Here is a 13204-nt window from a genome sequence, read left to right on the forward strand (position 1 = left end):
TTTTTCTTAGCAAATAATACGTTCTGCTTGTTTATGTATTTTTTCTAAGGCTTCACGAGTTGATTTAGGTATTCAAAGTGTGTTTGATCTGTTGTTAATTTTAGAAGATATGATTCTCAAACAGAGGGATGGGTATATCTTTAGGATGCTCTGATTTTTTCAACCAAATAGCATGGTGGAAGGAATAATAATGCTCATTTATCAGGATGAACCCTAAAGTCACTAAATTAACCTGAGCTCAATACGGCAAAGAGCAGACAGGCTTACCTTAGGGCAATGTGCAAAGTATTTATTTAGTACCAAAACAGTAAAAAAAAATCAAAACACCAAACAATAGAAATCCTAAACAAAATTAGAAAAATAGAGTAAAATGTAATAAAGGAGATGAGAACAAAACAAATAAATTCAATAAAGAAAGAAGTAGGAATAGAGACAAAAAGCGCTAGGTGCCAACAATAGTCTATAAATCCGGTGGACCAGGATCAAGGTGTGATTTCAGGCCAATTGCGATTAAATGTGTGTCGATCACACCAAGCTGGATCATCCTTGTCAAAATGTTATGGTCTGACTTACTTTTTTTATGGTGCTCAAAATCCTCCAGCTGGGCTAGCCTGAAGCTATATATGTGGAAAGTGCATCGAAATTGTGCACCTTTGCTGAAAATCGTTCCCCCCCCCATGGCTCTGGAGGTCTTTGAAGTCCAAAAATTTCTAAGTGCCCTGTTTTCAGGGTTTCTAGGACAGATCCTGTAGGCCATTTGTTTGGCTACCATGACCTCAGGCCAGCACTTAGGTGGTAGGACTCTCTCCAGCAGATACCACCAGCAAGGTTCATTCTATTCTCACTTGGTACTGGTCAACTGGACACTTCAGGAAAAAGGCCTTTGCATCTTGTTCCGTTCCAGTAGCCGCAAAGGAGGTCAGCTAAATGCCCCTTGAAATCGACTTCTTTCCCCTTGTTCCGAAATGAAGCAGATCCAGTCATTCAAGTCTCCTCTAATGTCACAGACAACAGGTACAGTCCTCTTCTGATCTTCTGCAGGCCCACAATGTGTTCAGAGAATGGTGCCCTGGTTTACCGCATTTATGATTGGTACCCTATAGTGGATGGGAGTGACTCGTGGTCCCTCCCTAACCAATGAGGTAAAAGTGCCCAATGGAAACCCTACTCTCTTTTGTGACAGCTCCTGTTTTTTTCTACTGGAAAGACTCTCACAGTGCATCTATCTCCCAAAATCCAAGATGGGGAAACCCTTCTCGCTTGTGAAGAGCCTGTGTGCCCAGGTGTGGCTAGTGAAAGGAATAAGGGTAGGCGTAACTCACGTAATTTGTGTAGCGTAATCACATGAAATTACCTAACTATTGCGCAAAATGACACTGGAATTACATGGGGAGAGTAGTTCTGCATTTAGCACTATTTCTTAGCAGAGAAATGCCCCATTTGCATCCAAATTGATGCAAGTATGCATTTTGTGCTACAAAATAGATAAATATAACCGAACATAATGCACATTTGCATCCAAAAAGGACGAGATGATGTTTTTTGTGCTAAGTAATAGTACTAAATGCAGCAGAACGCAAATAGCAAGATTAAGCAGCTTCTTATGCTGAGTAAATGTGCTCTTGTGATAGATTTTTTCCCCGAAAGTACGCTTAATTACTTGAGCCGGAGTAATTAGTTATATACCCCCAAGCGAGTCTTGCAGTCCGCAGAATCCCAGCTTTTGGTCTGCCCCCATTATAAGTTAAAAACCAAAGGCGGCAGGTCTTTCTCGGTTCTGGTTCCGCAGATCTGGAACAATCTACCAGAATCACTTCGGAAAGAAGCGAATCTCCTGCGTTTTAGGAAGCTGTTAAAAACTTTTTTATTTAGGGAGGCACTTGAGCCAGCTAAATAAATCTTACTACAGGTCCCTGACTATCTTTCTTTTTCACGTACTGTTGTTTGCTGTTTGTTTTTTAAGCGCCTAGAGACCTGTTGGTGAGTTGGCGCTATAAAAGACCAAGTTAACAATAACAATAACAAATGTATCATAATCAGTAATTCTTCATCAAGGAATAATGCAGAATTTCTGAAATTATTCTGATAGCCTTGTATAATTGAACTTCCATCTAGGCAAGAAATGAGCAGTCCACTGCTCTGTGGTCACTCAAGATAGGTTCTGGCAGGACATACCATTCGACTGGATTTGGTACTTGCTTGGCTGAGGGAACAAACAGTTGCCTTCAGCTAGTCTCACTTTCCATTTACTTGTGAAAGGGCAAGCCTGGACTTTGACATATTCTTAGATTCAGCTACAACCCTGTCAGACAATAAAGATTTTAGGGCGAAGTTTAATTTTTGACAAATTCCACATTTAAATCTCACACACTGTACCTTGTAGGGAATAGGGTGGACTTAGGAGTGACTTATTAATAATTAAAATCAGGGTTTCCCAGTTATCAAAAAGGACTATTTTTGTCTACTTTTCACAGCAGGTGTAAGGCTGTTGCTGTTAAGCTACTGAGTGTAGGCCTGGAGTTATATGTTATAGGCTCGCTCTGTTGGTGGCACAATATGTGCTACAGTTCACTTTTGGTATAATTCACTTACAGAAGATGGGTGTACTTGGTACAACATATACTAAGACTTGTAGGTAAGCCATTTTAACCATGGTTAAAGATGAAGCACGAACACTTCACTCCTGCTTAGCATAGGTAACAATGAACAGAGTTGTAAGTTCAGCAAAAACAGAGCTGAAAAAGGTTGAAACATCTTGAATGACTATGCAGAAAAGGCAGACTTCCTACAGCGACTTAATTAGGAACACCTCTTTGGAATATCATTGAAGCCAATCCTCCCAGCCTCTGGACTTTTAAGGTGGGTAATCCTGCTGCACCATTGGGAAGGTTCAGGAAGTAAAGTATTGTTTCATTGGAACTTTGTTACCAGCTGAGAACTGTTTCCAACAAAATTCCTAAAAGACAGCCTGAGGCATTCATCAGACACATAGAAATGATTTAAACAAGTATTGGCAATGCCAATAGGGTTGACTTCTACTTTGAGTCCCAACAAAATATGTTTTATTTAGTTGACCCAGTGTGAAAAAAACATATGATTGGTCCTGAGAAGAGAAGCAGAGAAGACGTCGGACACAGTGCAATGCTTAGTTTATATTATTTTTACATAAAAAAAAATAATCATGACCCTCAACCCCCTCCTCCCCCGTGACCTGCCCGCCCTGCCGCCCACGAGTCATGCCAGCCACGAGTAGGGGGAGCTAAAGCTGACTCTATATTTATGTTACTGAACTGGTAAGAATAGGTTGTGCATACAGCTGCACTATCAAGGCAAGCTTAAAATAGCAATAGATTCGAATAGGAATGTAAGATTTTCCTTTTCTAAAGAGAGATATCTTTACAAAGTGGCTTGTGAGAAGGATTCCCTATCAAGCAATTGAGGAGAGAACACTTTCTTCAAGTCCCTTCGGAAATGATGGTAAATGTGTATTTGAACCAAAAACCTTTTGTTCTAAACTGGACATATTCCTGGAAAACCTAGTAACGGGACCACATTCATAACTACATTTTTAATCAATTTAAATGGTGAAAATATTCAATTACTTAATTGTTGGAATATGTTCTGCGCTCCTTGATTTGTATTATGTAATATCTGGCAGGTGTGAGTTGGTTCCTGGGGGTAAGACGTTCTTCTACATTTGCGCCTCGCTTTGATGAAATTAACCCACTCATCATGAGGAGGTCATGCGAGCTAAGTACACCAGGCCTCCCTGGAGTGAGGGATTGCAGGAGCCCCGACCCCTGCTGTTTCCTGCCCAAACAATCCCACGCAAGCTCTAGTAAATTACGCTGGATATGTGACACAGCTCGGCACATGCAATTGAAGCTGATAAATGGCTCGACGGGGTTGGCAGAAGTCCCAGGAAGCAGCATAGTGCAGAGCCTTCCATTTCTCTCTACTTCTTTCAAGGTTTTTGAGTACTCCCTTCACTGCTGGCAACTGCTGCTTATAAACTAGAAGACTCTGCTACAGATCCTTTTCGTCAGCCCAAGCACTTAATGCGCACTGTCTAAAAGCACCTATTCTCCTATGTCTGTGTCCAGGCAGTGGCGTCACTAGGGTTGGTGTCACCCGGTGCGGGTAACTCATGGTGTCACCCCCTCACGACTGGTGCACAACACATTTTCCAGTAACTCATGGTGTCACCCCCTCACGACTGGTGCACAACACATTTTCTATTACATATTTAACTGTATTAACTTTCAAAGCATAGTAAATCGTAGATGATGACCTGACATAAGCATGCCAGAAAGCATGGAAATGTCACACATAAGCACCCATGCCATAAACCGCGAAAATGCTGCATATAAGCACCCAGGCCATTAACCGTGGAAATGTCCTCAGGTCAGAAAGCATGGACATGTCACACATGAGTACTTAGTCTCAGACCAGAAAGCATGGAAATGTCACACAAAGGCACTGTGGACAGAAAGCATGGAAACGTCACACAAAGGCACACAGGTCAGAAAGCATGAAAATGTCAAACGAGGGCACCGAGGCCAGTGGCGCTGGAACCATTTTCAGGGAGTTGTCCTAAAAATTACCACTCTTCCCTTCACCTCTCTTTCTCTACCTCTTTTTTCTGTCCCTCTCTCATTTTTCTATGCCGCTTTCCCAGTATCAACCCACTCTCCCTTCCTCACCTACAACCATCTCTCTACTGCTCCTTCTCTTTATGAACTTTTATATCTCACCTCTTACTCTCTACCTCTTTACCTCAACCACTCTCTAGCTTTGTTTCACTTTCAGATCTCTTTCACTATCTCACCTCTGTCTTTTTGCTTCACCTCTTTTCTCTCAACATCTCCTCTTTCTGCCCTTCAGCACTCTAATTCTACCTTTCTTTCTACCTCTCTACACCTGACTTATCATTCTACATCTCACTTCACATTTGACCTCTTTCTTCTCCTCACCCTGATTTCTCTAGCTTGCACCCATTTAGTTCTCGTACTGTAACTTCTCACATTATACCTGCCACTGCTTTCACTACTTCTCTCTGCCTAAAGTGCTCTCTTACTAATCTCTTTCTACTTTCTACTCTCTGTCTAACTCACCTCGCTTGTATCCTACTACCACTCCCTAAAGTTTCTTCGCTATATTTCTTATTGTCTCTCCGTCTAACGGGCATCTCTAGAGGAGGGCTAGATAGGACAAACTGTGCAATAAAGGTGACCAAACTGCAGAGGTGGCTCCAAGTCCAAAGCACACGAATCCGCATGCACCTGAAACATCTGACAATCCCACAGTCTCTGGTTCCTCTCTTCTCTTTGTGGGCACTTAAAAGGCGCAGCATGAATGCTCTATTTTCTCACTGGTAACCCCATAACGTCGATTTTACCTCCAACAGACCAGAAACCCAAAAGAGAAATGGCACAGCCAGTGTACCCAGAGAAGCAGGGCCCCAACCGAGGGAATGACCAAAATAATAAATCACAAGTCAGCAGAAACACAAATCCACAGCCAAAAGCACTGGGACATAAAAGCTGCCAGGATGGACAATAAGGCAGCTGGATGAAGACCGGCCAGCAAAGCAGGCATATTCAAGCCAAAGCAGTTCACTTATAGTTACTATGTTTATTTCATTTTGTCCTCTCTACTAATTTATTGTAAAGCGCTCTGATATCCTTCGGGATCTTGTTTGCGCTATATAAAACATTATAAATAAATAAATAGTATACGTATGAAGTGAACTGTGAAGTGAACCACCTGCAAGTGACGAGTTCAAGGAAAGGACTGCTCCCTGCCTTGAGCAATGAATCATGCAGACCAGCCGTGTGCAACTGCAAGCACATGCACGCCCAGGTCAGGACTAGCCTAAGAGGCTGGAAGGGCGGGCCGGACAGGGCCTTCTATTTAACCATTACCACAGTCCCCAGGCCTATCGTGACTGCCCAAGGAAGAAAGCTTTAGGTGCACTAGACCCTGAGAGGGCCGTGTTTTCATTTGTGCGCCCGCTGCGCACCACAGAGACCAGGCTGTAAAAATCCATGGGACACGCAGATGACCATTGACGTTTTTTCTTTTGCATTAGTGCCACTGCACTGCCACATTTCTAACTTAGTTCATTCATTATTTTTAATTTATAAATGATATTTCTCTCTCACCGACTGCCTGCAGCACAGATTTAAATGATGAATTCACCGGGTCCCTGTAGAGTAAAGTATTACCATAACCATTTTTTACTATAACCAATAAACCATAGGTTTGGTTTGTGGTAGTATACTTTCAGTTCTGGATGGCCCCCAACAAAACAATACACTCTCGGACAGAAATCTATAAACACAGAAAAGAGATCGCACTAATTTCTTTATGCGACTGCTCGGAGTTGGTCTTCAAAACAGTGAGAGAAATATTTTAGCTACACCACATTGGTTAATAAAACTTAAGTGACCATTTACAGATACAGAAGGGTGATGACTTAAAATTCTAAGACAAATATATATCGTCTTCACTGAGCTTTCCACCTTCACACAATCTACAGTAATGTGAGTGCAATGTGAATTTAACTCAATTAAGAGTGGCCCAAAAACTTGAACAAATTGTGTTGGGTGAGTAAGATTCTTCTCTACAAAATCCTATAAGTGTGAGCGCACTACTGACCATTTAAAGATGGCACACAAAACCATTTGGGAGACTGTCATGTCATGAGTCACATTGGGCAGACACACGGCCATGTTTTGATTCAGATCAGCGCTCTCACCTGAGCGTGCTCACATAATTATTACACGGGGGAGTTAAAAAAAGTCACCCTCCATGTTCCCAATGACATCTGGGAGGGGACGACCAGGGTAGGTGGTTAAGGAGGCACACTTCTGAGAAGTAGTAGGTAATGTTACCCACCCTCCACAATTTCACCGCTGCGTCGGGACTCGGGATACCTGAGTTGCCTTGCGCGTTATGTAAGCCTTTCACAATCACCACAACTTCTGCAACAAACAGAAGTGACGTTGGGCTGTAAGTATTAGCTAATGAACTTGGCTGGCTGGAATGTCATTAATTTAATGTAAATGAAGCTCACTAACACGTGTGGAAAGTAACCGTCAGACCGTACCTACCTGGACCCTCAAGGACGGTGACAATTAAGTCTTCTTTATTCTAGCACGCACAGCACTCGGCAGTCGGCACTCCCCTGCGCTGCCATCTTGTCTCCTCCCTGGCGCGTGACTGCCGCGGCGCGTCAGAGCAGAGGAGCACAGCGCGCAGGGGCTGTCCCAGGGCCGTCATTGGTAGCGGCAATGATTGACGGCCCTGGGACCCAAACTGGGTACGCCGCGCATCCGCATCGCACCACCAGCATCATCACATGCATCGGTGCGTGCGTGGCGACGTGCTGCAGTGCACACACACTGACTGCAGTAGTAGGTAGCAGTATTTTAATTTGTAAGCACTAAGCAGCAGGTGCGCTGCGCAACTGCGCATCGTGGTGGCGTGCGCTAGTTGCGGCTTCCAGAGCGAGAGCGAGCCGGAGCCAGGCCAGCACGTAACTAACATATTGGTGTCACCCCCAGATGGGGTGACACCCGGTGCGGTCCGCACCCCCCGCACCCCCCTAGTGACGCCACTGTGTCCAGGAGTTGTTAAGTAAGTCATGACAGTTGATTGCTTAGGAGCTCTTGATGCTGAGACACTGCATCTTAGATTTTGCTTTATTTCAGCAGTTGCCGCCCCCCCCCCCCCCCCCCCGGTGCAGCAAACATTAAGGGGCTTATTTACAAGCCTCTTGCGCCACTTTTGCGTCATTTTTAACATGGGAAAAGTGACGTACGGTGGTGCAAGAGGCTTGAAAATAAGCCCCTAAGGGGCCTATTTACAAGCCACTTCCGCCGCCAGTGCGTCACTTTTTTCCATTTACACAGTGACGCGGTGCAAGGGGTTTGTACATAATCCCCTAAGGGGCCAATTTCTTAGTTTTGCTCTGCATTCCCGTCAGAAAGTGTTATTTTGGGATTTACCTTTCAAACAGATCCTGATTTGTATTGGATTGTGTCTCTAAAGTAGCGCATAGAAGTGCTTTGTAATGCTCTGAGGTTCTTTGCGTTAAGGAGGCATTCTATTGGTTGTATATGAGCATTCTCATACAACACATGGATTTTGACACCAAACTCTATCTAATAAAAAGGTTGACAAGACTTTGCACCAAAAACTAATGCCTCCTCTAGGTTTGTGACACGTTATATTTTCTCAAGACCTATCCAACTTTGCATATGTACAGCACACATCCAAAGTGAGTAAAGAGTTAAGCTATGTCTAAACATAATATTAAATACTGAAAGGGTAATCTATGCTTAACATCACGCACCCGCTATTTCACTATGGTAAATGGGTGTGTGGGTTGGAGATCATTTTTCTTGGTAGTGGTCAAGTCTGTTTCACAGTAAATGACATGGTTATTATTGATATCACCATAAGCTCATGAGGTTTTATAATACATTATAGAGTTGAGCATGAACAAAAAGATGGACATGCAAATTCCTATTGGTGGTTCTTGCAAACATTTGGAGAAAAGTGTAACAGGGCATATGAATGGAAAAAACAGGTATATATCTTTCAAATACAATCAAGTCATACTTGGCCTTAGAAGGGAGAGTGTGGAACATTGTGTTCCATATTGAAGTGTTCTAAGATTTATAAATTGACCACAGACCCTCTGTCATGTGCTGAAGCAGGAAAATTATGTTTATTAACCTGAGAGAATGAAATTCGACAGGTATATAATAGTCATATTTGGGTCGCCACCTCATGCCTCCTATATAATTAGAAAGTTATTTTCTAGGGAACAATAATCTTTCACTTTTCACACGTGTATGATTGCATTGTTGTTCAAATGAATTTGAAACTCTTTGGGGCAGATTTATGTTAACTGGCGCAACCCTAGGGATGCGCCAGTTAACATGCGCCACAGTGCGCCACAGCTACGCCACCCATGGTGCGCCGCATTTATGATGCCAGAAAACTACAAAGGGGTGGCTCTAATCAGTATGGCTGAGCCAGTATCTATAACAACAAGAAGGGGATGCCAGTACTGATACAAGTAACCATTTAGCAATTTAAGACACTCAACCTGAAGTAAAATTCAAGGCTTGGAGCTGATCAGTAGCTTTTATTATTTTGCTTAATGTTATCAAAGAACAATTGGTTCAAAATTAAACAGTATTACATGCTAGGTACAAAAAATGTGGGAAGGAAAAATCTATCATTCTATCAGGCATGTCACAAGCTTACAACAATCAATCATACAGGGACAGTGGGGGACATGGAAACTCATATATTACAGTGGACAGTATTTACAGTGAACAGACAAGCACAAGAATAGTGCAATAGGCCACAGTCTGCTAAATTTCTAAAAAGTTTAGTTATAGAATTATTTACATAAACTGTACATTCCTAACGCAAGTTTTAAATAATCACAATTTTTGATGCAGTCAACCAAAACGATGAACAAGGTAATGTACAACTAAGGGTGAAAAAGTGGCAAAACAATTCAGGTCAACTTGTCACCCAGGCAGACTTAAAGGTGGTGGAAGGCCTACGCGTTTCGAATCCTACAGGTGTACGAGGATTCTCATCAGGGCCTTTGGTTCTGGAGAAAGAAAAGAAAAAGAGTGATAGTAAGATCAAAGGGTTTGACCTCAAGTGTATTTAAAACGGATCATCATTAGAATCTACACTCAGTCCACACCCTCTCCTATACAGCTTACCAAAACACGGTGTTATAACATCCGAATGTAGTTTTTCACAGCATATATGCTGAAGAGGGTATTTTGTACCTGAAATGTCCGAAGCAGACTTGAATTACATAACGGACTTGGAAGCTGTGGCAGAAAAAGGGATTAAGGGCTTTTAATATTACCTGCTACCGTGTTTACAGATGATGCTTTACCAGGTGCGGGGTCACTTTGGAAAGGCTGAAAGGTTCCTAAAAGATGGTGAACATGCGAGATTTTAGGGAGGGTTTGCTACAATTGTCACACCAACAGGTTATCGACAGGTGGCAATTCGCCTTACCTAATATTTTAAAATCTCTATTCTTATTTATAACCGATGTCGCTGTCCTTTGGGTCGCTGTCGCTTTATTTGAGACACTGTCGCCGTGGGAGTAGAAGTGAAGTTCAATCAGAGGCCTGCGAAACAGGAGTAGGCAATGTTTTATTATTATAAGCAATTGCTTCAGGGATTAAACAGGGTCGACAGCGGCGCTGAAGCCTAATTCGGCAATTTGGGTTTGTCAACTCAAAAGTTTAATGGACCTGTAAGAAAGCACACGCGGCGCTTAACATTACGGTTATGAAGTAGAGACAGCCACTAGTTGCGTGCAGGGGGAAAAAGGAGGACTCAGCGGCTTACCGTGTTTTAAATTACGGCGGGCGTGGTCCGCTAACCGTGGTTGCAAACGTTCAAACCATTCTACGATCCTGCAAAGATATGATATAACAGCGTATCAGCGGGCTATTTCGCCCGGATTACAACACGCGGTTTATATGGGGAAAGCGGAAAAAAGAATTTACCGTCAACATTACACAGCACGCTGCAGAAAGGTGATTTATTCCTGCCAAGAAAGCAGAAGTTTCTAGATTAGTTAAGCAACATAGGGCTTTTACTGGCTCCTAGCGTGAAGAGAGTTTCTTCAAATACTCACTTTCAAAGGTTCAGGCTGGCGACCTTCGCGACGGCGAACGCGAACAAAGTGGTAACCTTCAGGCAAGGGCGCCTAAGCAGACTGAGCTGCTGGGGAACACCCTTAAATGCCGGTCATTATCACGGCCACACCCACCAGGTGTGCTGGCCGGTTTAGAAAAAAGAGTGGGGGCAAGAATGAAAACCCGGACCGGAGTGGCCAATCCTTAGTCACTTTCAAAACTTAGTAATATACATAGAATCTGCAGTATAGAAAGAGGCAGGAGGAGAGAGTTAAAGCTTGAATATCTCACTTAATTCATTTAAACCAGACACCGCAGTGTCGAATTTCAGTATCAAAAGGGCTTCCCGTTTTGACAAGGCAAGGTTCTGGTCACCACCTCGCGGATTTTTTTCCACTTTGGAAATTACAGTCCACTTCAAGTCACTAACAGTATGTTGCATACGTGTCCAGTGGAGCACCAGGGGTGCATTTTCAACCCGCTTTTTGACTCTTGATTTGTGCTGCGAGATCCTTTGCCGGATCTCTTGGTTGGTTTTGCCTATATAAAGTAGGCGGCATGGGCATATGATACCGTAGACAACAAACTTGCTCTTGCAGTTGCTGAATGATTCATGTTTCCAAAAAATTCCGTTGTGCTGGAACAATGAGCCCTCAATCGAGGATTCACAACAGAGGCAAGTGCCACACTTATGGTGTCCCAGAATCGGGGGCATCCCCATCATTTGGCGCAATGTAGCTGGTTTGGATGTTGGCATATCGGCCCGAACTACATAGTTGGCAATGTTGTTTTCCTTTTTAAAGGCAAATAAAGGGGTGTCTACTAAGCTGTTATCCAAGTCTTTCACTAAATGCCAGTTTTGTTTTATGACTTTCTTCAGTTGGTTGGCATTCGGGCAGTATGTCGTAACACAAACCTGTCTTTTTAATTCAGGTTTGGTCTTGCGTACTAGAGTGGTCTCACGCGGTGTCCATTGTGCTCGCCTCATACAGCTCTTCACGAGTTTTTTGGGGTAACCTCTTTCGCATAATTTAGATGTTAATTTCTCTGAATGTTTTTGAAAATCCTCTTTGAATGTGCAATTCCTACGAACTCGCAGGAGCTGCCCATATGGCAGGTTCTCTTTTAGGTTCCTCGGATGGTTACTAGAAAACATGAGTGATTTATTTCTATCCGTGGGCTTGCTGTATAGGGTCGTGGCCAATTTCCCTTCAGAAGGGAAGACTTCCACATCGCATGTTCACCATCTTTTAGGAACCTTTCAGCCTTTCCAAAGTGACCCCGCACCTGGTAAAGCATCATCTGTAAACACGGTAGCAGGTAATATTAAAAGCCCTTAATCCCTTTTTCTGCCACCGCTTCCAAGTCCGTTATGTAATTCAAGTCTGCTTCGGACATTTCAGGTACAAAATACCCTCTTCAGCATATATGCTGTGAAAAACTACATTCGGATGTTATAACACCGTGTTTTGGTAAGCTGTATAGGAGAGGGTGTGGACTGAGTGTAGATTCTAATGATGATCCGTTTTAAATACACTTGAGGTCAAACCCTTTGATCTTACTATCACTCTTTTTCTTTTCTTTCTCCAGAACCAAAGGCCCTGATGAGAATCCTCGTACACCTGTAGGATTCGAAACGCGTAGGCCTTCCACCACCTTTAAGTCTGCCTGGGTGACAAGTTGACCTGAATTGTTTTGCCACTTTTTCACCCTTAGTTGTACATTACCTTGTTCATCGTTTTGGTTGACTGCATCAAAAATTGTGATTATTTAAAACTTGCGTTAGGAATGTACAGTTTATGTAAATAATTCTATAACTAAACTTTTTAGAAATTTAGCAGACTGTGGCCTATTGCACTATTCTTGTGCTTGTCTGTTCACTGTAAATACTGTCCACTGTAATATATGAGTTTCCATGTCCCCCACTGTCCCTGTATGATTGATTGTTGTAAGCTTGTGACATGCCTGATAGAATGATAGATTTTTCCTTCCCACATTTTTTGTACCTAGCATGTAATACTGTTTAATTTTGAACCAATTGTTCTTTGATAACATTAAGCAAAATAATAAAAGCTACTGATCAGCTCCAAGCCTTGAATTTTACTTCAGGTTGAGTGCCTTAAATTGCTAAATGGTTACTTGTATCAGTACTGGCATCCCCTTCTTGCATTTATGATGCGGCGCACCATGGGGCAAAAACGGCACAGATGCGTGACGCATCTGTGCCGGAAATGTGGCGCATTGCTGGAGTTGCGTCGCAAGCGCGACGCAGCTCCAGCAATGCTCTGGGGGGGCCTATTCTTTCAATGCTGCCTCAAGCCTTACGCCTGCTTCAAGCAGGCGCAGGGTTTTGACGCAGCATTGCCCTGAAAGTGACTGAGTGAAATCTCATAGATTTCACTCAGCCACTTTCTGGAGGCGTTCCTGCGCAGGAACGCCTCCTCATGGCGCAGTGCTGTACAACGTGACGCATCTCCTAGATGCGTCACGTTGTAAATAGGGCGCAG

Source organism: Lissotriton vulgaris, chromosome 7 (genome assembly GCF_964263255.1).
Source record: "Lissotriton vulgaris chromosome 7, aLisVul1.2, whole genome shotgun sequence".
Lineage (NCBI taxonomy): Eukaryota > Metazoa > Chordata > Amphibia > Caudata > Salamandridae > Lissotriton > Lissotriton vulgaris.